At 44.1% G+C, this 27,886-nt stretch overlaps 1 long non-coding RNA gene across 4 annotated transcripts in view; it reads right to left on the reverse strand.

Moving 5' to 3' along the window:
• LOC110307163 overlaps window positions 1–27,399 on the reverse strand; it is a 42,436-nt gene extending 15,037 nt beyond the window's left edge. For 3 of the 4 annotated variants that reach the window (XR_003838403.1, XR_003838401.1, XR_003838400.1), the window contains exons 1-2: window positions 27,059–27,399; window positions 20,075–20,235 (exon numbers count right to left, since the gene is read on the reverse strand). This is a non-coding gene — a long non-coding RNA (uncharacterized LOC110307163). Of the gene's footprint in view, window positions 1–20,074; window positions 20,335–27,058 lie in introns of all 4 variants that reach the window. The other variant, XR_003838402.1, reaches the window with a different exon arrangement.
• Window positions 27,400–27,886: the final 487 nt, after the last annotated feature.

A 27,886-nucleotide genomic window follows, 5' to 3' on the forward strand; every position in this document is an offset into this window, starting at 1 on the left:
GGAGAGGTATTGCTGGATCTTCGGTAGTACTATGTCCAATTTTCTGAGGAACAGCCAGACTGACTTCCAGAGTGGTTGTACAAGCTTGCAATCCCATCAGCAGTGGAGGAGTGTTCCTCTTTCTCCACATCCTCGCCAGCATCTGCTGTCACCTGAAATTTTGATCTTAGCCATTCTGACTGGTGTGAGGAAGGAAACACATTGTGTCTTAATCTCCATCAATTTGGAAATTTACTGACTTTCTTCCTCTACACATTGGTTATGAGGAAGCCACTTTATGTCCTCAAAATTCAAGATTTCCAGATGACTTTTTTTGTGTAAATCCCAACTTATTTCCATTCTAATCGTTATGCCCACCCCACCCCCATTCCGCCTTTGAAGCATAGCCACTTTTGATGGACAGGTGAGCAAATTCTATTTTGAAGGCATTTTATAGTCACTTAGGAAGAATGCGTCTCAGGCATTGTCACATAAAACAGTCTGGAAACATTAACATTGTCAGTATGGCAAAGTGTTCAAATGCTCTGCTCGGTGCCTTCCTGAGTTGGTGTCTACTCATTCTAGACATTTCTGTAGAACAAACAGTCTTCACCTATAGTTTTAGATACATTTGTTCTCCCATCAACAGTCTACTATAAAGTGCAAAAAGTTTTAAAAGTTTAATCTATCTTACATGTGTGTGCCTTGAATGTTATGACAGCACACAGCACATGTGCAGTGCATACATAGGCCAGAAGAGGGCACCAGATTCCCTGGAGCTGGAGTTAGGGAAGTGCTGAGCTGCCTTCTGGGTGCCAAGAACTGGGCTTGGGTCCACTGCAGAGGCAGCGAGTGGTCTTTCTCATTGATTAGTCTCTCTAGCCTGTTACATCTTCCATCAGTTGAAACTTCCTGTATGAAATGCCTCTCGGTTTCCTCTGGCAGCATGCATTGATTGACAGCCATATTTCTGCTGACACTTTAGATGCCCTGCTAATTTGTTTTTCATTTCTCCCCTTTGCTCTTCGCTATGTCCCTCTTTTTGCACCATCATTAAAAACACCTAAGCCATACGTGGCAGGTTCAGCATGTACTCCCCCCCCCCCAACCGGGTTCTTCTTGAGGATGTCAAGGCACACGGCTTGGCACTGGTCTATCTGTGGTTACTTTAAGAGTTACAAATGCATCTTCGATGGATCAGGTTTCCCCCAAACACCAACTTCTGTGAGTCTTACAGTCTCATCCTTTTGAGGTGCTGAAGAATATATCCATGCCAGTCACCAGGCATACACTGACCACTGAGCATCACAGCCCTACTCTGCTGGAGTGTTTTTGTTTAGCATTCTCTCATCATTTTTCTCTCTCTCTCTTTCTCTTTGTGTGTGTATGTGTGTGTGTGTGTAAAGTGTATTTGTATGTATAAGTGTATATGTGCATATATATATTATATTTTTAAAAACCCAACCTACATTAACATATAAAGAAATTAATCAAAACTATCTTCCTTGCCTTCTTTGCTCTCGCCGGCCTTTATTCCCACAAAGCAGCATGTTCACCCTCCCCCACCCTCTCCTAGGACAGCCATCTTTAGTATTCCTTGTAGTCACCTGTCTACTAACAGCTCCTGCCCAGCTTCCTTTTGTGGAAGTATTTTCACTCCATCATCATTTCTGAGTGGCTGTTCATGTGACAATTTAGTTTTCTTTTAGAAACGTGGAGGGCTGGAAAGATGGCTCAGTGGTTAAGAGCACTGACTGCTCTTCCAAAGGTCCTGAGTTCAAATCCCAGCAACCACATGGTGGCTCACAACCATGCTTAATAAGATCTGATGCCCTCTTCTGGGGCATCTGAAGACAGCTACAGTGTACTTAGATATAATAACAAATAAATCTTAAAAAGAAAAAAAAAAGAAACGTGGAAAACTTCTGGCCAGGATTTCCTCAGGGTTCTGCATGTTGACTCTCTTTTCTTTCAGAAACTGCTGGTCCTCGTACCTAAGACTGTCTGGTTGGGATTCGGGGTAGTAGGAACTGAATCCTGTGCCTTGACATGTACCCAAGTGCTCCCCCATTAATCATGTCCTAAGCCTATTTTTATTTTTATTTTTTTTTTATTTTTGAAACTGGGTCTGAGCCCACAGTGGCTTGAACTTCTTATGTAGGGCAGACTGGCCTTGAACATGTAACCCTTTTATTTCAGCCTTTCAAGAGCTGGGATGTCAGGCCTGCACAGGTCCCACTAAGGTGTTTACTATCATTCTGTTACTCATCAAGGCTCTCTGTTCACTGCTCTCTCTCTCTCTCTCATTCTCTCTCTGCTTTAGTTTGGAAATTACCCCTGACATATTTCCATTCTCATCTAATATTTTCTCTCTACAATATATTTAACATACAGTTAATCCTATCTGTACTGGCTAGTTTTGTGTCAACTTGACACAGCTGGAGTTATCACAGAGAAAGGAGCTTCAGTTGAGGAAATGCCTCCATGAGATCCAACTGTAAAGCATTTTCTCAATTAGTGATCAAGGGGAAAAGGCCCCTTGTGGATGGGACCATCTCTGGGCTGGTAGTCTTGGGTTCTATAAGAGAGCAGGCTGAGCAAGCCAGGGAAAGCAAGCCAGTAAGTAACATCCCTCCATGGTCTCTGCATCAGCTCCTGCTTTCTGACCTGTTTGAGTTCCAGTCCTGACTTCCTTTGGTGATGAACAGCAGCATGAAAGTGTAAGCCGAATAAACCCTTTCCTCCCCAACTTGCTTCTTGGTCATGATGTTTGTGCAGGAATAGAAACCCTGACTAAGACACTATCTAATGAATATTTGGTACCAGGTAGTTTACAATTAATCTTTTTTATAATTTCTATATTTATTCAAATTTTATCTCTTCCTCTGTTACAGCCTTTTTTTACTGTACATTTGGAAGCATATTAAAATCAACTTTTTTTTTTTTTTTTTTTTTTTGGTTTTTCAAGACAAGGTTTCTCTGTGTAGCCCTGGCTGTCCTGGAACTCAAACTCACTTTCTATACCAGGCTGGCCTCGAACTCAGAAATCTGCCTGCCTCTGCCTCCTGAGTGCTGGGATTAAAGGCATGTGCCACTACGCCCAGCTATAATCAACATTTTTAAATCCTTCCCTGCTAACTCAGAGGTCTGGGTAGGGGAACGCTATCTGCTCTGCAGAGCTCAAACCATTTTTTCTTTTTGTCTTGAGTTTAAGTCAAAAGTTTGAATTTTCAAATGGCTTTTGATTTTTTGTTTTTTAGTTCATGCCGGACATCATAGATGAAACATTAGGCACGCTATTGATTCCATATCACTCTGAAGAACGAGGAGTTCAGTGGCTGGTAGCTTGCAAGAAGCCCATTTGTAAGCTTTGTCCCAGCAGGTCAGACTTACAGCCTTGGCCTGGCTTCTGCAGAGACATTTTCTGGTTCTCAAGGGCAGTTCCAAAGCAAGTGTTGCTTGCAGCTCCAGGATCCTCAGTCCTGTATCCCCAACATAGCAAGACTGCTGGAGCCGCAGTTCATCAGTTTAAACTTTCCACGTGTATTTTTTTTTCCTGTTAGATTCCACAGCTGCCCAGTGAGGAGGCTGTCAGGCACTCCAGGCTTTGGGCCCCAGGATAGGACTGAGTCAGTTTAGAAGCTCTCCTATTTCTGTCGGAAGCTTGCAGACCACTGGGATGCTTCTTTAAGAGTCCCGGTGAGTGAGCAGTGACTGCACCTGGCGCTGGGCTTTGCTCTGCCCAGGCTTTTTTTATTACAATGTTGTGGGTTTTTTGTTACAATGTTGTGGGGTTTTTGTTACAATGTTGTGTTGTTGTTACAATGTTGATCTCGTCTATACAGATATATTTGGATTAGTGATTCCCTTTGGCTCCATTTGGGAAGGTCATGTGTATCTAGAGACTTGTCTGTTTCTTTTAGATTTTCTAATTTATTGGAATTTAAGTTTTCAAACTATTCTCTAATGGGCTCCAGGTTTCAGTAGCACCTGCTGTAATGTCCCTCCTCCCACCCTTCTTTCAATTAAAATGGGCCACCTTTCTCAAAATGTGGTAGGGGTGACTAGGACTTTGTCAATCTGGCTTATAGTTTAAGAGCAACTCTTGGTTTCATTGAGTCTGTACTTATCGCTCTTTGGCCTCCCTCCATGGCTTTCTGCCCAGATCTTTAGTTTCTTTCTTCCTGCTGGCCTGAGGTCTGACTTGCCCACGGTCTTCTCATACCTCGGGATGCATCATTAAGTTATTTATTGCGTTTTGTATAATTTGCTTGCTAATAATGCAGTCACCTGTGACTTTGGATTCATCTCTTAGGGCTTCCTTTGCTTGATCTCTAAACCTCTTGGAGATTTTTTTAATTTTTCATTTGATTCTAGAAATTGTAAAAATGTGCCTGTTTCCTCAGTGGTCCGCACTATTCATTCCGTGTTCACCAGCCAAGCCCTGTGCATTTGTAACTTCTTGGCAGTTTCCTTTGCCATCTCTACCTTATTCCATTTCATATGGAAAATATGTCAAAGATAATTTCAGTTGCTTATGTTTGTTAAGGCTTGCTCTGCGGCTTAAAATGTCGATCTATTTTGGAAAAAATTCACGGACTGCTGAGAAGTATTTTAGAATCTACTATAGATGTCTGTTCATTCTTGACTTATGGTGCAATTTAACTTTGAACTTTTCTCTGGATAATATGTCTCTTGATAAGAGCTATCCCCAGATTATTTTATATGGGTTTATTAATATATTTACTAACATAATATTTGCTTATAAGATTAGGTATACCAATGTTCAATTCATGTGTGTGAATGTATGCCTGTGTGTATGTGTGTGTGTAAAGTTGTTATGTATTTTTTTTTTTTTTTTGGTTTTTCGAGACAGGGTTTCTCTGTGTAGCCCTGGCTGTCCTGGCACTCACTTTGTAGNCCAGGCTGGCCTCGAACTCAGAAATCCACCTGCCTCTGCCTCCCGAGTGCTGGGATTAAAGGCGTGCGCCACCACGCCCGGCTCGTATTCTTAATTCTTATTATTATTAAGACGGGCATGGTGGCACACACCTTTGATCCCAGCACTGGGGAGGCAGAGGCAGGCAGATTTCTGAGTTCGAGGCCAGCCTGGTGTACAAAGTGAGTTCCAGAATAGCCAGGGCTATACAGAGAAACCTTGTCTTGAAAAACCAAAAAAAAAAAAAAAAAAAAATCTTATTATTAATGTAGAGACATTTACCCCTTCTGGCAAATTTTGACTTGATGAATGGTTTATGGTGTGTAAGTAGGGCTCCTCCTGCTCCTTTATTCTGTTTGATTAGAATATCATTGTCCACATTTCTGCTTTCAGTCTGTGTATGTCTTCACCAGAGGAGTAAATTTCCTGTGGACAGAAAAAGAACCAGATCTCTCCTTTAATCCACTCAGCCTGCTTGTGTCTTGAAAAGTCCGGACGGCCCTGTTTCTAGTTCTTAGTAAGAGTCTGCACTGCCTGCCTGCCCACCTTGTTCCCTTTAGAGACTCGCTAGCCTGATGAGTTAATACTCTTTCTTTTCTACTTCTCATTTGTTTATCTGTCCCCCCAGTGACAGTCATTGTTTTCTGAGCTGCCAAGCCTGTGGATATCTTTCTTCCTCTTCCCTGTGTAGCTGTCCCTGGAGTGCCTTCTGTACCACTGGCTTCATGGTCACAAATAGCTTTGGTTTGTGCTTCTCAGGGAAGGTCTTGATTTGCCCTTCCATTTTGAAAGATAACGCTGCTGGATGCAACAATCTTGCCCAGCAATCTTTTTGCTTTTGTTTCAGTGCTTGGAACATATCAGACCATGCTTTCCCATCCTAAAGGGTTTCTGCTGAGAGGACCTGCTATTCCTCTGATAGGTTTGCCTTTGTGAGTAACTTGGCACTTGTCTCTGAGAGTTTTCAAGCCTCTGTCTTTGTTCTGTGTTCTTGACCTCCTGACTACAATGCTGATGTGCACGATCATTTCTGGTCATGCCTATTCAAACACGCAAGTGTCTCATACTCTCAGGTGCTTGAGTGGTTCCTGCACTTCGCAGTTTTCTGTTCTGGCTTCATTGATGATGTTTCTATACTTTTAGACCCAGACCCAGGCACACTTACTTCATTTTAAATTATATGCATGGTGGGGGGTATACACCTGAGAAGGCTGGAAGTAATCATCGAAGCTCCTGGAACTAGAGTTACAGGTTGTTATGGACCCCCTGACATGGGAACTGAACACAGCTTCTCTGCAAGAGCAACAAGTGGTCTTAACCACTAAGCCATCTCTCCAGCTTCAATTCTGTCTCTTGACCATGACCCAAAGGCCTTGGATGTACACTTATGGTTGTAGCTTGCCTTTATTATCATCTTTATGTAATGATGTCTCAGTCTTGTCTTCAATCCCTATTATTCTTTCTCCTGCCTGAATTAGTCTATTAGTAATCATTTTATTGAGTTTTTAATTTGATCTATTGAACTTTGGATTTTCGGGATTTCTGGAGGAAGCTGTTGCTTTGGTTTCCATTGCCTTACCGTTATTGTTCTCAGAAGGGTTCTCTTGAATATCTTCTCCAAGTTGCTGGATTTCTGGTTTATACCCTGAATTGACATCTTTACTCCATTCACTCACGTAATCTTCTTTGAGGTCACTGGTCTTTCTGACAACTAGACCCCTGCTATTTCTTTCGGGCATTTTAACCAGCGCAGTGTCTTTGGATTCAGTCATTCATACGTGTGGCCTCCTAGGTGAGTCCTATGTTGTCTGCTTTTTACATTTCTTGTTTTTCTAAGCTAAGAACTCTGCAGCTTATTGGGGTGGTTGTCTTTCCCACTTCCTTCTGGGGTCTTCTTAGCGAGCAGCTATTTCTTAGTGGCTCAGTTTCCAGCAACAATAAGAAAGGAATAAATTAATCTTCAGCAGGATGAGGCTCAAGCAGGTCGAAGGTCAGCTATTAACTGTAGGTCTGAGTTCTGTTTGGAAGCTTTCTCTCTTTGCAGAATAGGAGTTGCTGTTGGCCAATATGCTTTGCAGCCTATAAGCTGAGTGGTATATCCCTTGCCCTAGAAGCCCCACAATTATTTGCAATCAGGGGTGCAGGTTCCTAAGTCCAGGTGCTCTGGACTACTGAGGAAGCAAAGTATTGAGCTCAACACTGGACCAACCCAGGTGACCCATCACGCTGCCAGCAGGGATGGGTGCCTTCAGACCCTACCACCTGGGAGGGAGAGAGGGAGGGGGTTGTGGAAATAGAAGGATTTGGAATCTACTACACCTGGGTTCAGAGCTCTCAGGCCCAGGATGTATGAACAATACACAGAATAAGGGACCTATGGAGGCTGAGCAATCCACTGGACACAGGCTCAGGGCTTGGTCTCTGAGGTAAACCTCCAGTGTCAGGGCTCACTCCTTTATAACAATAGGGCTTGTCTACTGCTCCACACATAGGGTGTGGCTGCCGTCCACCACACCCTCCCAGCATAAGCTTCTGACTGCTTAAGCTTTATATTGGTTATTATAGAACACTCGCTGCCTTTACCATAGCCTCTCATAGCTCTCCAACCCCCTCCACACCCCCTCCCACAGCAGACCAGGGTGTCCTCAGGATACCTGACTTTTATTCTTTAAGATATAATTTTTAATGCATTATTTTCTCTTATGTGATGGGTGTTTTGCTTGTAGGTATGTCTGTGTGCTATGTATGGCCCTAGTGCCTGCAGGTACCAGAAGAGGGCATCAGATCCTCTGGAACTAGAGTTACTGATGGCTGTGAGCAGCCGTGTGGGTGGGTCCTGAGAAATAAATGTGGGTCCTCTGGAAGATCATCCGGTGTTCTTAACCACTAAGCCATTTCTCTGGTCCCCCTGACTTATTCTCATGTCCTCAGAGTATCTTAGTGTCAACTAATAGGCTTCTACTTACATTTTTAAAAAATTATTAATTTTATGTGTACCAACATTAGGTCTGCATGTATGTCTGTGTATTGCATGCCTAGTGCTCTCAGATACCAGAAGAAGGTGTCAGATCCTCTAGAAATAAAGTTGTAGACTGTTGTGAGCTACCACGTAGGTGCTGGGAATCAAACCTAGGTGCCCTGAAAGAGCAGCCAGTGCTCTGACCCACTGAACCATCCGTCCTATCCCAACAGGCCACTTATCAAAATAACACCTTGCTTTATCACTCTGAGATATGGGAAATGGCCACATGGATTTTCCCCCTCACCCTAGTCTACCACACACTATACACAGAGGAGCCCCTCTGTTCTATTTGAAACTCATAAGAACTAGGAATGATGAGCTGTCACCACGTCTGCCTGGCTTACTCTGTGGGTGTGGCTTCATCCTTTCCTCATTCCTGGAGTTGCTGCTTCGATGGAGCTGTGAGCTGTCACCTACTTACGGTGAGGCCTTTCTGTTTACTGCTTTCTGTTTGCCCTTAATGTCATCTCTGCCAACACCACTGCTGTGATTTCCACTGCCCTTTTCTTTCTGTCTGTGACTAGCCTCTCCTTTGTTCATCTGACTCCTCTCTCCTTCATGTGTCCAACAGACAGCTTTCTACTCCAGCCTCTTCCCCCAGGAAACCTCTCGAAGGCAATTTGAAGTCGGTTTGGAGTGGTCCTATCTGGGGTTTCCTAAAGCTTCTGGTTTTCCTCCTGCACTTGCAGGACTCTTGAAACACCCCTGCCTCTGGACACAGTGCAAAAGGAGATCTTGCGATTTTCCCCACTTGCCTCAACTAGAAAATGTTACAAGTTTACAGTATTGTTTTCTGGTCCTGAATGCTGAACACATGATCCCGTGACCCCTGGGAGAAAGTAGAGAAACTGTCTTACTGACATCTAGAATGAGAGGAGAAATGGAAAGAGACATAAAAACATTTGAAGAGGATCAGGCAAGGTGGCTCAGCAGTGAAGAAGTGCACTGCTCTTCCAGAGGACTCGAGTTCAGTTTCCATACCCCACCCATGTCAGTACCCTACAGCTACGGGTAATTCCAGGCCCAAGGAATATGGTGCCTGCTTCGGGCCTCCACAGGTACCTAAGCTTCTGTCACACCCCCACCCCCACCCCCACCCCTGCCACAACACACAAGCACACACATACATATATGCACACATGCATGCATAAACATGCACACACTCACATGTGTGCACACATATATACACACATGCTATCATTTTCATAAAATCCTAGATTTCAAGAACTTCTTCAAATATATAATTTTTTAATTATGTGTGTGTGCATGTATATGCTTATGCATGTATATGCATGTTCATGCACATATATATGTATCTTACCAATTCTTAGTATGTCTGCTAGAAACTCATTCACATTTTTTAAAAACTAGGAATGTTTTGTTTCTAATTGAATTTTAAAGAGCAGCCTTCCTAGCTACAGCAATGGTTCTGGACCTGTGGATTGTGACCTCTTTGGGGGGTCACATATCAGAAACTCTGCATATTATTTAGATTACTATTTATAACACGTCACTATTTGCTTCTTGTTTTTTCTGGTGAGAAGTCACTCACTAACCGTATCCCCTGTATTTGACAAGAAGAGAAGAAGTGACATGCGTCATGTGCAAAACCAGCCAACCGGGATCCTGTAGCCCAGTGCCTCTCCTAATGCTGCGACTCTTTAACACAGTTCCTCATGCCGTGGCCCAACCAAAAAGTCATTTTCATTGCCATTTCATAGCTGTAATTTTGCTACTGTTAAGAATTGTAATGTAAATATCTAAGGTGCAAGATATCTGATATGTGACCCCAAGGGAGTAATGACAGAATTGGTTGGATATGTAGAAATGGTAAAAACTTGTCAATGTCAGTGACTTAGTTGACATACAAATTAAATTAAACAGAGCAGATGGCACCGTTGACCACTGAGTAATCTCTCCAGCCCCAATGCATGCATGCATGCTTAAATACCTTCAAACTTCAATATTATTTATTTATTTATTTATTTATTTATTTATTTATTTATTTATTTTCAATATTATTTAAAACACTAGTTAGAACCCTACATTGTTTGCTTTGTTAGAGACATGGAAGACTTCCACAGTCAGAAACATAGAACTGATTAGTGTTCTTCTAGCTCCTTTGATCAACACCACTGGAAATGCTACACTTGAACGATAAGGAACTTACATAAAGCAGAGGGACAGAAAGGAAGATGGCCAGGGGTTCCAAGAATGACATAGAGTTGAGTTCTCTGGGTTTCGTTTTTGCTATATATAGCTCATATTTAGACCCTAAGAAAGTGATACACTGGAAATACTAATGAGATTAAGTAAAAATGCCCCAAAGGAGATAGGATGGGACAGCCTAGTGATGCAGAGACCTTTCAGACAAGAACCTCTCTGCTCTTGCCAAAGAAAACTGTAGCCCAGCTCCACCATTACCACCAGACACTAGGGAGAGAATAGATGTCTGTCTGTGGGAGGCGGAGTCGTTACTTTTGTTACTTTGTATTCAAGTAGTTAATTGTGCAACCCAAAGGTTTCCTCACAGTGTCAGAAGGATTTCAGTCTCTAGTGTTGGGCACAGGTCACAGGTGGTGGTGGTGGCAGCATGTGGTTCTCCACGGGACAGCAGATCTGGGAACAGAGAGTGGAAGCCGGAAGCCAAAACCACTGGGCATAAGTATAACACCCCCCCCCCCAAATTCCCTGCCGGGGTTTCTATTTCTTCAGACCACACTCCACTTTCAAAAGGCTCCTCAGTCTTCAAAAGAGCAGCCCAACGGTGAGACCAAGCATTCTAAACAGGAGCCTGGGGAAGACATTTCAGATTCAAGCCCCATCCGGCCCACAAAGGCTCATGACCATTTCATAATTCAAAATGAGCATAGTGCAACTTCAAAAGCCCCCATAGTCTTAACAGTTCCCGATTCTGTTCAGAAAGGATTAGGGTTGGGGTCCAGTCTCTTCTTAGTCCCAAGGACGAGGACATCTTTTAACTGTGAACCCCTGTAAAGTCAAATTTTAAGTCACGTGCTTCCAATATACGAAGGCATGGGGTGGGTGTTTACATTTCACAGGGAGGAACAAGACATTAAGGAAAGTCTGGACCAAAGCAAGACCAAAATGTAGCAGGGCTGTTACCTGCGGGGCACATGGTGGCCTTCTGTGAGCTAAAGTAAACCAGAAAAGCTCCATCCCAACAGTCCTACCACTTGCACCATGTGGGACCTTTCTCTGGGGATGGTTGTACTGGGTGCTTGCAGCTCTCTTAGGTAGACATTCCACTTTCTGTTAGTATACACAGACAGACAGACAGACAGATAAATAGATAGACAGATCTATTTGAGAATAGTAGCACAAATGAAAAAAAATGGAGCTATACTCAGTAGGGCTATTTTTTTTAAGATGTATTTATTTTTATTTTATGTGTTTGAGTATTTGGCCTCATGCCTATCTGTACACCATGTGCATGCCTGGTGCCTGCAAAGGTCAGAAGAGGGCATTTGATCCCCTAGAGCTTCAGTTAAAAAATGATTGTGGACAGCTGTGTGGGTGCTGGGAACTGAACTCGGGTCCTCTGGAAGAGCATCCTGTGCTCTTAACCACAGAGACATCTCTCCTGGCCAAGCTGTTATGTTTTCACAAGAATTGAGTTGTTGGGAAGGAAATGGCAATAAGTTAAAGATGAATTTGGTGAATAGTGTGGTTGATTGAGCAACCACAAGAAATTATTTGGTTGAAAAATAAGAGAGATAAAAGAGACACTGTTGAAAATTGCTTACAACAGAAAGGAGGGAGGGAGGGAGGGAGGGAGGGAGGGAGAGAGAGAACAGTAAGTATCATGCATCATCTGAACACAGGCACAGTCCCATCTCACCACTTATTCAACCGACATTATCACTGATGATATAAGAGATGCTGCCCCACTGCTCAAACTCAAGCATAACAATTGCTATGCTAAATGTAGGAGGCAAAACCCAGTTAAATTCTAACTATAAAATACAAAACTGTCCAGAGTTAGGAAGAGAGATGCCAATCTGAGCTAACACTTAGGACACAGCACAGACAGGGTTAGAAAAGGACTTCTGTTGCACTCGAATTCAGTACTGACTACAGAACAAGGGCGACACAGGGAAAGCGGCAAGAGACAATACCAAGTCACACACACAGGCAGGCCCCTAAGAAAAACAGCACATAATTCAACAGAAACCTTAAAAGCCAGCAGGGCCGGGACAGCTGTAGTTCCAGTTCTGGATGACAACCATTGCTAACCCAAAGTATATAATCATCAAAGGGGGGAAAAAGTCAAAGGAAAATTGAAAACTTTCCATGAAAAAGACAGTAAAGGAGTTTATGAGCGTGAGCCAGCTCTCCAGAAAACAGTTGGAGGAATCCTTCAGACTAAAGAGAAAAACAAGTCCATGAGTCCACAGGATAGAATAGGCCAAGCTTGAGTGAAAGGCAAAAGGCAGCCGTTGGTAGGAACATTTTAATAGTAAGTTAGTATTAATGACCTCAGCTCCCCTGTCAAAAGTGCCAGCTAGCAGCTTGGATTATAAAGCATCTCTTTGCTGCCATCAAGAAATTCACCTCTACACGTAAGACAGTGTCTCATGGAGCAAGGATGGAGAGAGGCAGGAAACCAGCCGGGGTCACTGTCTAATACCTGATACAACAGGCTTCACACCAAGAGTGGCGCTTAAGAAGTGGGACCCAAGAAGCCCACGAAGAGGACACCGTGCTTGTCAATATAAATGCCCCAAATGCTGATGTGCCAGGGTCATAAGACAAATACTACTCTATGTATAGTCACAGATGAACACTGCCACAATGGTGGGTGATTTCAATACCCCATTCCCAGAAACTGGTAGGCCTTCTCAACAATAACAAAACAAAACAAAACAAAAGAAATATGTGAATCAAATTGACACCATAGATTAAATGTGTTTAACAGACATTTACAGAAAATTCCATTTGAGGTCTGCAGAACATACATTTATCTCAAGTCCATGAAACTCTGTGAAATGGATAGTTTATTAAGGCTCAAAACAAGACTCAACAAATACAAGAAAGCTGCAATAATCCCTTGCATCCCATCTGATCATAATGGAATAGAGCAACAGCAAGAGAAACCCCAAAGCGCATGCAGAGTCTTGGAGAGCAGGCAACACCCACTGAATGAAGAATGGGCCCTTGAAGAAATCAAAAGGGAAATAAAAAATTATTAAATCAAATGAAAATAAAAATACAACATACCAAAATACAAGGAAAGCTGTCCTAAGAGGGAAGTTTGTGGCTTAAATGTCTACATTAAAACAAAAAAATCAGCTCTGGAGGAGAAGGGGAGAGGGGATGGGAGAAGGATTGTGGGATGGGGTGATGGGAAAGGGGGTGGGGCAGTGCAGGGGATGTAAAGGAATAAGTAAAAAAAAAAGTAAATAAAAAATAAAGAAGATTTTAATCCCAGATTTTAATTAAAACATTAATCAACTAAAAAAGAAAATAATATCAGCACAATAAATAACAGCACACCTTAAAACTTTGGGAGAAATAAGGGATAAGCCAAATCCCAAATCAGGAGAGGGAATGATAATTAATATCAGGGCAAAAATTAATGAAGTGGAGACCAAAACCAAACCAAACCAAACCAAAACCCACCAAAGAATCAATGGAATAAAAAGTTGATTCTTTGAAAAGATAAACTGGATTGATGTAACAGAGAAACGAACCAAAGAAAGAAAAGACCCAAAAGAACAAAATTAGGGAGAAATTACAGCAGACACCAGCGACATTCAGGAAGCCATTCTGTTTTCCTTGAGGACGCAGACTCACTGGACTTATTGGGAAAGCTTAGAGATGTGGGTTCCTGTCCTATGACTGGATGCGCAGGACCTACCAAACCTAATTCAAGATGAAATAAGCAGACAATGAACAAGCATCAAGGTCAAAGCAGCACCTTAAACATCTCCCAGGTACATAGCAGGACTCGTGCCTTGACTGGGCAGCACAGTGGAACTGCCTGTGGAAGTAGGGGTACCAGGGCGAGAGAGTGGAAGAGCTGACCCTGCCTCCTGCGGATGGCAGCATTGGCTGGCCTAGACCAATCAGTGCTGGAGAGCTCACTGGTGGTGGAGATAAGGGGAAGTTCAGCTGATGCTGAAAGAGCCAGTCTTGCCAACCCAAATCTGCAAGATCTCCATGACACAGGACAACAGAATAACTGGGAGGAGTCCGGGTGAGGATCCTATATTGATGGTGCCACAGAAGCCAGATAGCTCCAACAAGCCAATGACTCATTGCAAGGAAGTGGAGATTTGTGTGGAGCACAAAGAATCAATAAAAACTACCAAAAAAAAAAATCTCCTGGTTAAAAACGTTCAGGCCCACTGAACTCTTGGAGTGAAATTAGAGCTGCCTTGATCAGAAGCAGACAAAGGCAGCCAATCATGGGGGTGGAGATTATAGATTGGGTTCCCTGATGGACTTGGAGGGAAAACTTCTTAATAAAATTCTTGAAACCTCATTTAAAAGCACATCATTTCACGACAAAGACCACAGTAAGCCACAGCAAGCAACTAGGTATGGACTTCATCACAGATATGCACATCAAAGAAGAATTAGCCACACATTTGCCTATATGTGAACAGTGAATTGGTTTAAAAAAATGTCCCAGTGTGGTACATTAAGAGAACTATGTTGCTGTATGAAGGACATTAAGAGAACTATGTTGCTGTATGAAGGACATTAAGAGAACTATGTTGCTATATGAAGGCAGGAAATCTTTGTTTCTTAAATATGTTACCCGAACCACAATGTATAAAAGCAAATCTGATAAATTCAACTTCCTCACTACATAAATGCTTCCTCTCCGATTAGAAGCGGTAGAGAATCTTCTGACCCACTGACAGATGTATTAATTGAGAAGAAGAACACAGAGACGTTGAAGGTTAAGTTCCTACTGCTGAAAACGCCACACCCTTCAGACTCAGGACTCCAATGAGGTGAGCTAGATCTGACCTGAAAGTCTCCTTCCCTGTGCCTTCATACTACCTGAAGGTGCTTTACAAAACGAGCTGCCGAAGGAGGAAAGCAGCCAATAATCCGGCCAGCTGTGACCCCGAGAACCACAACAGTGACCGAGTGACAAGATGTCCCTAAAGGTGCAGTAGCGGCACTGAGATCCCGGAGGTAACTGATAGCCGTCTGATTGGATGTAAGGCCACTCAGTAAGAGGAAGATACTTGGCACTCTAAATCTAGATGACTACCTGATGCTAGTAAGGTCCTGGATTCTGGGGGAGAAATTTATAGTCAATTTCCTAAACCAGTGCAATCTCAAACTACATTCGAAATACTTATCTTTGTACACACAGATAAGTACAACTCTCGCCCTTCATCACAGAAGAATTTCTTTTTTAGCAGGTGGAAACTATTGCAGAAAGCTATGATGGTCAAAAGGCAGGGCACAACTGACCAGCATATGCCTAGCTCCAGTGGATGTATCTACAATACAACCCAAACCTAAGGCTGGGGGAATGTCACGGAACAGGGGCCAGACAGACTGCAAGAGCCACAGGGCCAACAAACCTATTGTGAGATGGTGTCTCCTAGAAATGACAGCAAGCTGAACCCATGAAATCTCAACAATATGATGCCCAACCAAGTCCTGAACAATGACAGCACCAGGTGACAGCCCAGTGTGGATGGGGGACATCCGATAGAACCCACCCCTACATGAAGAACTACATGCAATTAATGACTGCCAAGAGAAGCAGAATTAGTCTTTTCAGGGAGGCGTTCCTTAATTGCTTGCTATCCATTACCAGTGGTCAACCCTAAAAATATATACATGTGAGGAATGCTAAATGGATGAAGCAAGTTGTTCACACACACATATGTGCACACACAGGCACACATATACACACATGTTTGCACACACAAGCATGCACACACACATACACATGTTTGCACAATGCATGCACACACATACACACATGCACATATATTAAATTATATATGTGTATAAAATAATATGTTTTAAAGAAAAGGGCCATGAATTACTTATGCAATTAATATAACTGTTACAGGGCTTGAATTTGTATCTTATAAATAAGGCAAGGGGCTTAATAAATAAATCTTAAAAAATGAAATTGTAAGAAGTAACTACATTCTTGAAGGTGCTTAGGAGGCACACGGAGGGTTAATTACATGGGGCATGCTCTTCATCAGTGAGCATTAAGTTTAAATTCAGTTAACATAACTGTTCTACTTATTTTTTTCTGTTGCTGTGATAAACACCACAAATAAAAGCAACTTATGGAGGAAAGGGTTTATTGGGCTTCCACTTTCAGATCACAGTCCATCACTGAGGGAAGCCAAGGCAGTTACCTAGAGGCAGGAACTGAAGCCGAGACCATGGAGAAGCACGACTTACTGGATTAAGGCTTAATTCAGCTTGCTTTAAAAATTGGTTTTTTGACTTTTAAACTTTTATATGCTGGGCATTTTGCTGGCGTCTATTTTGTGCACCATGTGTGTGCCTGGCTCCCAGGCCAGAAGAGGGCGCCAGATCCCCTGGAACTAGAACTACACATGGCAGCCAAATGGTGCTGGGAATTGAGCCTTTTCAAGGGCATCATGTTCTCTTAACCACTGAGTCATTTCTACAGCCCCATCAGCTCCTTTTTTATACAGCCCATGACCACACACCCAGGGGTGGCACCACACACAGAGACCGACCCTCCTGTATCAGTCATGAATCAAAGATGCTCCATGGAAAAGGCCCACACAATTTGATGGGGGCATCTTCTCAGTTGATGCTCCCTCTCTTCACATGACTCCAGCTCATGTCAAGTTCATGAAGAACCAACCAGCACAGTCACCACGAGGTATCATCACCTCAGAGCAGCTAGGATCACAAACTCTGTCACGGCCGAGTGCTATCCCCTGAGACCAAAGGATTCTCTCTTTTTTTTCCTAAGGTTTTCAACATGTCTTCTCCTACTCCATGTCAAGAGACAAAACAATTAAGAAAGTAAAGAGAATGACAACCAAACTGTCTTTATTTGAGCCCTACACAACATTTAAGGAATCTTCAAAACCTACTTTATAAACTATAGCAGCCATAGTGTAAGAAATCCAGCACAGGACAAGCTACAACATATCAGTTATACATGTCTGTACACACCAGCAACAAAAATGGACAATGTAAGTTGTCAAATGCCATTTAAAATTATGGATGTGCTGGTGTGGGACCTTAACTTCAGCAGCAGGGATATGGAGACAGGAGGATTAGGAAGGATTCAAAGCCAACATCAGCTACATAGCAAGTTTGAGGGCAACCTGGGCTACAAACAAATAAAAAAATTTAAAAACTCTTTAATTAAGATATTACTATTTAAAGTAGCATATAAAGGAGCTGAAGAGATGGCTCAAAAAGTTAAGAGCACTGACTGCTCTTGCAGAGGCTCTAGGTTTTGTTCCCAGCATCCACATGGTGGCTCACAACCATCTATAACTCCAAGGGATTCAGTGCTTTTCTGGCCTCTGTGAGCTCTGCATATAACTGGTGCACAGGCATACATACAGTCAAAACACCCACGTACATAAAATAAAAGTGTATAAATAGTTTAAAATAGCATAAAAGGCAGGAAGAAGTGGAGATAAGTATCTGAGATCTACAGGCTAACAACTATAAAATATCTCATCAGAATGGCGTGGTGTTGGTTTGATGTAATTGAAGACTTCCCTGTTACAGAGATGTTTTTCTCACCCCCCCCCAGTTGACATGACGATTCAGTGTAGTCATAATGCAAATATAAAATGCTCTGTTTGCAGTAATTGACAAAATTATTAGAAAATAGTCAAAATACCATTTAAAGGAAAACTCTTTGAACTATGCCATTTCCTTCCAATCCTTGTTATGGGAACTGGAGAGAGATGCCTCAGTGCTTCACAGGACTTAGGTTCTGCTTTGCAGGAGACTTAGGTTCTGGTTCCCAGAATCCAAACTAGGGGCTCATGACTGCCTGTAACCACAGCTCGAGGGTGTCTGACACCTCTTCTGGCCTCTGTAAGAAGCCACACTCATGTGCACACACACACACACACACACACACACACACACATATACCAGATTACTAGTGTATATTTGTAAAGATATATAAAAGAACATATCCTATTGGCATAAAGATGGACAGATGAAGCAGTATGGCAGAAGTAAGAATTATACATCTGCACTTACATGGAGCCATTCTATTGTCTCATTTATTGTATTTTGTGTGTGCTCCTAAATATATGTATATATACTGCATGGTTGTACATGCCCATAGAAACCAGAAGAGGGCATCAGATCCCCTACAGCATTGTAGACAGCCATGGGCTGCCCTGTTTGGGTACTGGGAATTGAACCTACAAATGCAGCGAGTTATTTTTAACCACTGAGCCATCTCTCCAGCTCCAGTCAGCAGACTTAAAATGAAGTCTCCAAGGCAGTTCATTGGGGCATAGGTAATGTCTTTGACAAATGCTTAAATAATTAGACATTCATATGCAGTAAGAAAGATATGCAGCTTAGCTTTTACCTATGCCTTGCTACTTCAAACTGTGTCACACTGACACTGTGTGTGTGTGTGTGTGCGTGTGTGTGTGTGTGTGTGTGTGTGTGTGTGAGTGTGTGCGTGTGTATTAAAGATTGTATGAGTAAGAGAGTAGATTGGCGTGGCCTTAAGTTAAGAACAGATTTGTTCAACAGGACACAAAAAGCAATGTGTGCTGAGACCAAGGAAAAATGCATTTAGAAAGAAAGAAAGAAAGAAAGAAAGAAAGAAAGAAAGAAAGAAAGAAGAAAGATGGAAGGAAAGAAAGAAGGAAGGAAGGAAGAAAGAAAGAAAGAAAGAAAGAAAGAAAGAAAGAAAGAAAGAAAGAAAGAAAGAAAGAAAGAAGGAAAGAAAGAAGGAAGGAAAGAAGGAAGGAAGGAAGGAAAGAAAGAAAGAAAGAAAGAAAGAAAGAAAGAAAGAAAGAAAGAAAGAGAGAGAAAGAAGTAAAGGAAGACAGAGAGAGAGAAAGAGAGGAAGGAAGGAAGGAAGGAAGGAAGGAAGAAAGAAAGAAAGAAAGAAAGAAAGAAAGAAAGAAAGAAAGAAAGAAAGAAAANGAAAGAAAGAAAGAAAAAAAGAAAGAAAGAGGGAGAGAGAAAGAGAGAAAGGAAGAAAGGAAGAAAGAGAGAAAGAGAGAAAGGAAGGAAGGAAGAAAGGAAGAAAGGAAGAAAGGAAGGAAGAATTACCTTCAAATAAATTTCTTTATGGCTATCAAAAACTGTATAAAGAACAAGGCCAATTAGGAATCACCCTGAGGAAAATGAACACAGAAGCCATAGGCTTAGAAAAGGTGTTTGTAAAACATATATTTGAAAAATATAGACTCATATCTAAAATTTATAAACAAATGTTATAGTTCAACTGAAGGACAATCTCATTGTTTGACCAAAAAAACCCAAAGAAACAAACTACAACAGCAACATCCCAAAAACAAAATCCCTAGACTACACATTTGAAAAGAAGCATCCCAGGAATTGAACAGGTGGCCAGGAAGCATATGACAAAGTTGCCAGCTATCACTGTTCATTGGAAACATCAGATAAAGTCCCCAGGAGAACCATAGGCTCATTTCTGATAATGCAAAACAGCAACACTAATCGTCAATGCCGACATCTGGGAGCCCCGTCCAGTGCAGGAGAAACGCGAGGCCACGGAGGCAGTTCAGTGGCAGTCCAGTGGGGCTGTTCTTTCTCTGGCTGTTAAAGGTGCACTTACTGTTTACCCACCAATCTCACTCCTGGGTTCTTACCTAAGTCCCCACAAAGACTGTCACATGACTCTTCACAGCAACCCCCTTTAAAACTAGCAAACACTAGAAAGGACTGACATGTTTGCCACACACATTGCAGATAAAATCATCACGGCGTATCCCAGACATCGGTCTGTCTGAAAAAGGAGCGTGAACTCCTCCTGAATGCATGTAACAGTGAAGTTCACCATCAGTATTCAAAGAAAAAGCAGCCAGACAGAAAATACCATCGTCTTTATGATTCCAGTTCTGTGAGGTCCTATAAAGGCTGTGTGGCCAGTGCCCAGGGCTCAAGAACAGACCTACCTGTAAGAGTGAGAGGATGGTAGGAAGGGGGATCTTCTATTGGAACCGCGATGGGCTTTTCATGTTTCTACAGTCATCAGATGATAGTTCGGTAGACAGGAATCTTCTTCATAAGCATAGTCGTTCTGTGAGGAAGGCGGCTCAGGCTGGAGAGGTCACTCCTTGGTTACAGCACATGTCGTGAAAGCATGGGAGCTTGAGCTGAGATACCCAGAGCCCAGGAAACACGTGTGGCCATTCAGCCCACTTGCAATTCCAGCCTTAAAGGCGAAGAACACAGGAAACAAGCAGGCAGCTCATAACCCCATTACTCCAGCTCCAGGGCACCCATCACCCCTGGCCTTCATGGGCATCTGCCCTCATACACACATACCCACATGCAGACAACACATGTATGCACATAATTAAACACTACCCATATACCAGAGCTCTGGATTTCATTGAGACCCATACCCAACCTCTGAATGAGGTCCAAGGGCAACTGAGGAAAATTCCATCATTATAACCCAAGACCTCTGTGAGCGCCCGCATGCGCGCGCACACACACAACACACACACACACACACACACATGACTCAAAATAGGCAACAAAAATAATTTCTACCTTCTTGTAGCCTTAAATTTCAACTAAAAATTTCAGCCCAATAGTGTTCAGTTTTTTTGGGAGGAGGTGCATCTCCCTGTGCCGTGGGAATAGGACACATATTCCTTGGAAAAGAAAGTTCACTTTGGAGGTGCGGTGTTGCTGGGCATGTTCATTTCCACCCTCGGGCCCCTCTGCAGATTTTCTTCTTGGTTCTACAGGCCATCATCCAGGCTGGTACAGAAGGCCATTGCCCTTGGGTGTGTGGCCAGGGCTAACTCTCAGGTATGATTTTTATGTAGATTCTCACCAATCACTACCAGAAAGCGTCTCCTTTATAATTCATTCCAACTTTAAAGTTTATTTTGGGAGACCTTTAAAGACTTAAAAAATTTTATTTATTTATTTTATGCATCTGAGTACACTGTTGTTCTGTTCAGACACACCAGAAGAGGGCATCAGATCCCATTACAGGTGGTTGTGAGACTTGAACTCGGGACCTCTGGAAAAGCCATCGGTGCTCTTAACTGCAGAGACATCTCTCCAGCCTCTAAAGACTGTTATTTTAAAACAACTTAAATGCCCTTCAACAGACAAATGAATAATGAAAAATGTGGTGCATAGACACCAAAGGAATACCATTCAGGTGCAAAGAGAAATAAAATTTGCAGATAAACGATTGGAGCTAGAAACGATTCCATGAAGCGAGAAGGTTCAGACCTGGGAAGACAAACGTTTGTTCTCGCTCATCTACATCTAACCTGGAGCAACTGCAGAGCCCAGGGGTGGGGGGCGGTCCAAAGGGACCGTGGAGAATGGAGAGGGTCTGGAGAAAGCAATAGCAGGGTACATACAATTGATATGAGGGAAGGGATGGGGAAAACGGGCAAGCGTGGCTTTAGTTGGGCAAGAAGGAGACAGGGCATAGGTCAATCGAGACAAAGAGAGATGAGGAACAAGTAACGTTAAGGATATTTGAAAAACCACAAGGAATATCATGCTGTTTTTATCCACCTAAAATTGCATATAATATATACACACGCATGTACACATATGCACACACACATTAAACAATGGTATGATATTTGGGTTGACAACGCTCCCCCTAAGAGTCATTGACTAACTGACAAAACCCAAATTCCAAGCATGAGGAATCCTCTTATAAGTTGTTGCTCAGGGGACTCCAAGCGACTCCAAGAACAATATGGGCTGTTGCTGTTTCCCCTGGTTGCCTTCCAGAAGTTGGAGAGATGTCATTTTTGCTACAGTCACCGCGCACTTTGAACACGGGACTTAGATGGCTTGAGTTGGCTCAAACCTGACAGCCTCCTCTCTTAGGACAAGCTTCCACAGTATCAGAAAGTACCATGCAAGCTGCCGAGACAGTGTGATAAGCCTATAGAGTACAATGACCAGCAAGACATACCAAAAGGGGCAATAGTGGTACTCCTATCTTAGCAGTAACCAACAGCTGCTTAAGTGGACATAAGGCCCACTCAACAGGGGGTAAGCTGAGCTTGCCACTGGAAAGCTATCCAACTACTAAGGGGTAAGGAGACCATGGATCCTCGAGGAGAATCTACTATAAGCACTTCACTAGACCAGCAAAATTCCTGTGTTCTAAATACCTGTCCTTATATCCACCAAGTATAGCTCTTTCCCTCATTAAAGAAACTTCCCTTTGCATCAGACAAAGGCTGATTAAACCGGGTCGAGGAACTGATCCCAGGGAGCCTAGCCTCAGTGGATCTAACGCCTATGCCTAAGGCTCAGGGAACGTCTCAGAAGTGGAAAGCTTAAAAGAGACAGAGGACTAGGAAGTCAGCTGTGAGACTGTGTGTCCTAGAAATAATGGAAAAATGTCACCAGGGTACCCCAACAATATAGCTGCCTAAACCAGACCTGCACAAGGACATCACGGATAGGCATGCGATTGTAGAAAGGAGAATCTCACAGGGTCCCAACCCTACACAAATAACTGCAGGCAGCTAAGGGATACTGGGAGCAGGGTTCCCTAGGGAGGGGCTTCCTAACTGGTTATCCAACACTGAAGGGACTTAGCAGGTGTGTGTGTGTGTCTGTCTGTCTGTCTGTCTCTCTGTCTGTCTCTCTGTGTGTCTATCTGTTGTGTGTCTTTGTGTCTGTGTCTGTCTGTCTGTCTCTCTGCATGTGTGTGTCTGTGTATATGTGTGTGTCTGTCTGTCTCTCTGTGTGTGTATGTGTGTCTCTGTATGTGCCTCTCTGTGTGTATGTGTGTGTGTCTCTTTGGGTCCATGTGCCTTTGTGTCTGTCTATCTGTCTGTCTGTCTGTCTGTCTGTCTCTCTGTATATGTGTCTATGTGTGTGTTTCTTTGTGTCTCTGTGTGTGTCTGTCTCTATCTCTCTGTGCATATGTGTGTCTCTGTGTGTGTCTGTGTGTCTCTGTATGTGTGTGTCTTTGAGTGTCTGTATATCTGTCTGTCTGTCTCTCTCTGTGTGTATGTGTGTGTGTCTATGTGTCTCTTTGTTTCTGTGTGTGTCTGTGTATGTGTGTGTGTGTGTAAAACAATAACAACTAAAAAAAGAGGTCATGACTTTGAAAGGGGTAGGGATTATGAGGTACGGGGTAGGCTGGAGGGAAGAAAGGGAAGTGTGGAAAAATGTAATTATACTTTAAAAAAATAAAACAATAACCCTACAAACGATCGCTACCTTAAACTTATTTTGACTGTACATGTCTGCATTTTTCATCCCTTTATTTTAAGCCCATCTCCTGAAACAATTTATTACTCATGTCCTCTTTTTTTTAAATCTAAAACGAAAGGCTTTCTTTTAATTGATTCAACCAATTTACATGCCTTGTAATTGCTGTTACAATCAGATTTACTTCAGCTGTTCTGAGCCATTATTTTCTCTTTAACTTTTGTTTTTATTCTTTCTTAAGCCTCCATTAGGAAATGGAGCAGTTTTCAGCTGGTTGAACGTTACACATCTACGGGCTGGGGAGGAGGACTCGGGAACTGGGAGCACTGACTGCTCTTGCAGAGGACCTGGGTCTTTCCCAGTGTCACATGGCAGCTCACAGCCTCTGTGGTTCTAGTTCGGGGGATCCAACCCCCTCCTTTGGCCTCAACAGTGCCAGACAGGCAAAACGCCATACACATAGAGCGTAAAACTGTATACACCTTAAAAAAAAAAGTTAAACTATTTTTGTTTTGATGACAGGCTCGTCGTGCTTAGGGAACCAAGACGAAGCAGGTCCAAAGCCCCCGCAATCCCTCTTCCTGGAATCACACAGGCATCACTTGGAGTTTTACCAGGGGGTTCTCCTAGGCTTGCTTTCTGTTCAGAAAGGCATGACCATACCAAGATGGTGGCTTGGACACCGATAGATCTCCCTAGCCAAGTTCATTCACTCTCACGTCTCTGTTTAGCATCTCACTGGGGCGTCCAGCAGGAGAACAAAGCCAGTCTGGTTTTCTCTTTAGGGCAGAGGGTCTCTACCTAGAGATCAAGGGCAGCCAAGAGGCAGGGGGGTTGGGGAGAGGCAGGACTCAGCGGCAGCGGCAAGGTCTGCCCATGCTCCTGCCTGGAATTCACACTGGAGCAGAAGTACCAGAAATGTGGTGGCGGTGGTTCAACTCACCAAGGGGAGTGAAAATGGAGACGGCAGCAAGGCACCGGCAAGCACAGGCTATCAAAATACCATCTCCCTGCCCGACTGACTAAATGGGACTTTGGGAATGGGAAGCCTCCCACGAGTAAACAAACACAAGGGTTCCTGCCCGTGTAACAGGATAAGATGGAAAACACATTAAATGATGAAACCCTGTTTAAAAGGCGCAAGTCAAAACAAATAAATTAGCTTAGCTTGTTATGAAACAACAATACCCACTGCCCTCACCCCACCCCACCTCCAACTCCAACTCGAGGTCTTCTTTCTGGCATAAACCCCGGGGTTTTGGCAAAATTTAAGATGGCTTGAGAGTACAGTGCGTGCCTTTGGGCCGGCTTGCCGGCTTTATTATGTGCGAGGTCTACATCAGTTCCACATTTGGCAGGCTTCCCCCTGCATCCTCTCTTGCTCCCAAAGAGAGCCATGAGTTCTCTCTGCCCCTGCAGCCTGCTCCCCAAAGCCTTCCTGGGGTTGGGCCTCGGGTCTCGGGCTGGTGCTGCCCTGACTGCAGTGCACGGTGGGAAATGGTTGGTTGCTGCTTTGTTCCACTCTGACCCTTCAGGTTGAGCCCTGCTGGGCCTCCTCTTCCTTCCAAAAGGAAGTCTCATTTCCAACCCCACTCACAGCAGCCTCCCTGCCCTTCCAAGGGGATACTGAAGGGATCTGTTTCTGATAAGCCTGAACACCCTGATGACACCCTAGCCTAGAGAGCTGCTGACCACCCTTCAAGACAGCTGTGACAGTGTGGGTTCTAAGGAAACCACCGTGGAGAGATTAATGACCCATTCTAAAAATGTCTGCCACAGAATCTCTGGGATCTATCAACTTGTCGCTTATGTGCCCCAAAGTTAACATAATCATTGGCTGGCCTTATAATAGATGATCCTGGATCGGCCCCGGTGAGGGGAGGTACAAGGAGGCGTGTCTCCTTGGTATCCAGAGACCCTTCAATGGGAAAGACCGAGGTAGGAATGAAAAGAGGCTGGGCCCACCATCCCTGGGTGGAGGAAGGGACCACCGGCCAAGGTCAGGGCTGGCAGCTGGTCACTATGTTCCCGGGTCTGAAACAAGCACAGACAACGGGAACACTGAATGTGATGATGGGGGATGGGATCTACGCGATCAGTAAACAATCAGAACAGTGGGGTGGGGGAGGGGAAGATAGGACTATGGCTCAGTTAATAGAGTGCTTCTTGGCACACATGAACCCCTGGGTGCAATCTCTCAGACCACATTAAACCCCAGCACTTGAGGTGGCAGGCAGGGCAGGGTGGGGGGAGGATGATGAAAAGGTGTATATAAGCAATTGGAAGTCAACCGAAGGTGTGAGGCCCAGCCTCAGAAACAAAAAACAAACATATAAGCAGCAGCAGCAACAACAACAACAACTGTGCTGCATAGTTTGGTGTCAAAGTTGACACAGAAAAGAGGAAGGAACCTCAGTTAAGAAAATGCTCCCAGCTGGGTGGTGGTGGCACACACCTTTAATCCCAGCACTTGGGAGGCAGAGGCAGGTGGAATTCTGAATTCGAGGCCAGCCTGGTCTACAAAGTGAGTTCCAGGACAGCCAGGGCAACACAGAGAAACCCTGTCTTGGAAAAAAAAGAAGAGAGAGAGAGAGAGGGAGAGAGAGGGAGAGAGAGGTAGAGAGGTAGAGAGAGAGAGAGAGAGAGAGAGAGAGAGAGAGAGAGAGAGAGAGAGAGAGAGAGAGAGAGAGAGAGAGAAAGAATGCTCCAATAAGATAGGGCTGTAGGCAAGCCCGTAGGACGTTTCCTTAATGAGTGATTGATGGGGGCGGGGGGAAGGCCCAGTGTATTGTGGGTGGTCCCAGCTCTGGGTTCTAGAAGAAAGCAGGCTGAGTGAGCCAAGAGGAGCAAATCAGTCAGTCAGCAGCATCCCTCCATGGCCTCTGCTCCTGCCTCCGGCTCCCTGCCCCGAATTCCTGTCCCAACTTCTTGGGCCGATGAGCAGTGATGTGGAAGTGTAAGCCAAATAAATCTTTCCCCCTCCCCCAGGCTGCTTTTGGTCGTGGTGACTCATCACAGCAAATAGTAACTCTAACTAAGACACCACTCGGAGCAGCGATGTGAAAACCCCAAACCCAAAACAGCAATCGTCGCCCCTAAACAAAAATAACGTCCTCGGTCGGAGAGCTTGCTTCATCAATTTTCCTGATGGAGAAACCCTTGGTCTCCAGGCCTCTCTTTCCCTAACACACTGCCCCCGTTGTGACTGGCTTCTTTCTCTTTCCAGTTCTGCTATGCATTAACCTTCCCCCAGCCTTGCCTGTTCCCAGGGTGTCCTGAGCATGTCTGAGGTAGACTTGATTTCCCCCAGGATTATTATCTCAAGTTTCAACCTTCAGGTCTCTTCATGTAGCTCAAAAGGAGGACCCAGAAGGTCTGCAGAGCCTCATTGCCTATGGCAGGAGCATGCCCTGTAACTGACCAACACCCTGCAGTGCACTGTGGGAATGGGGGCTTGCAATGCTATTAGCCTCAGCCATGAGTTAATGAAGAACACGCATGCCCTGTGCTCTCTCCTCTAATGGAATGCACTGCAGAATAATGATATTCCACACACCGGCCTCTCTCAAAGCTGTGGGGGACATGGCACCCTGCCTCAGAAGTGCTGGTGCAAAGTAGAATTCAGCGGTCTCCTGTGACCTGGAAGAATGCTCCAACTACAGTCTCCACCACCCACATGTGATGGTAGAGTACCCCCCCACACACACACACACACATACCTGTAAAAGATCACTGCAGATCTGGGAACAGGAGACAGCAGAGCAGCCTCTACCCTGAGTGTGTTCAGTGAGGGACTCCAGGACCAGCCAATACCTGCTGGTTGCTGTCCAGCTAATACCCGCACAACTGCTTGCTGCTGGATCCAGCTCCTTTCTCAGGTCTCCCACTGTCCAGAGTTACCAGCAGAGGCTGGCCGGCTGATGACCACCAACTGGTAGTCACCCGAGTGTCAGAAAAGTGTCTGTGATTACCCAATTCCTGTCCAGCCCCCAGTTCACTCTTGCAGAAGGTAGGCTAGGCTCAACCTTCCCTGGGTCTTTTGTGTTCTCTACCCGAAGCTTCAAGCAGCCACCACCTGACGCAGACAGTGACACCCCCCCCCTTTCTTCTTCTTATAAAACAAATACTCTCCAAGAAGGCAGACATTTTCCCAGGGAGCAAAGGAAACTTCTGGCATTGGTGATTCTTGGTGACAGAGCAACTCCAGGCCACCCATGGGCCACTGTGGGCCACTTGACATGCCTCTAAAGGAGCAACTGTCACCATGGGAATCAGGGATATACACAGGATGCCTTCCTTAAGGAGGGAGAGGCATAGATGCTTGTTAAGACCACAGGAGTAATCGACAGCAGTTTCCAGATCTTTCTACTGGACATCACGTGAGTACACACACCCAGCAGGTCAGACAACAAGGGGACCGTAGCCAACCACAAGCAGAATAAAACCCAACTCTCCACCAGACCTTGTTTTTTATTTACCTATGTGAATCCCGGGCTTCTGGTTGCACAACCAACCCCCATCATTGTACAGTTGGAACACATCCCCTG

Source organism: Mus caroli, chromosome 12 (assembly GCF_900094665.2).
Source record: "Mus caroli chromosome 12, CAROLI_EIJ_v1.1, whole genome shotgun sequence".
In the NCBI taxonomy this organism is placed as follows: Eukaryota; Metazoa; Chordata; class Mammalia; order Rodentia; family Muridae; genus Mus; species Mus caroli.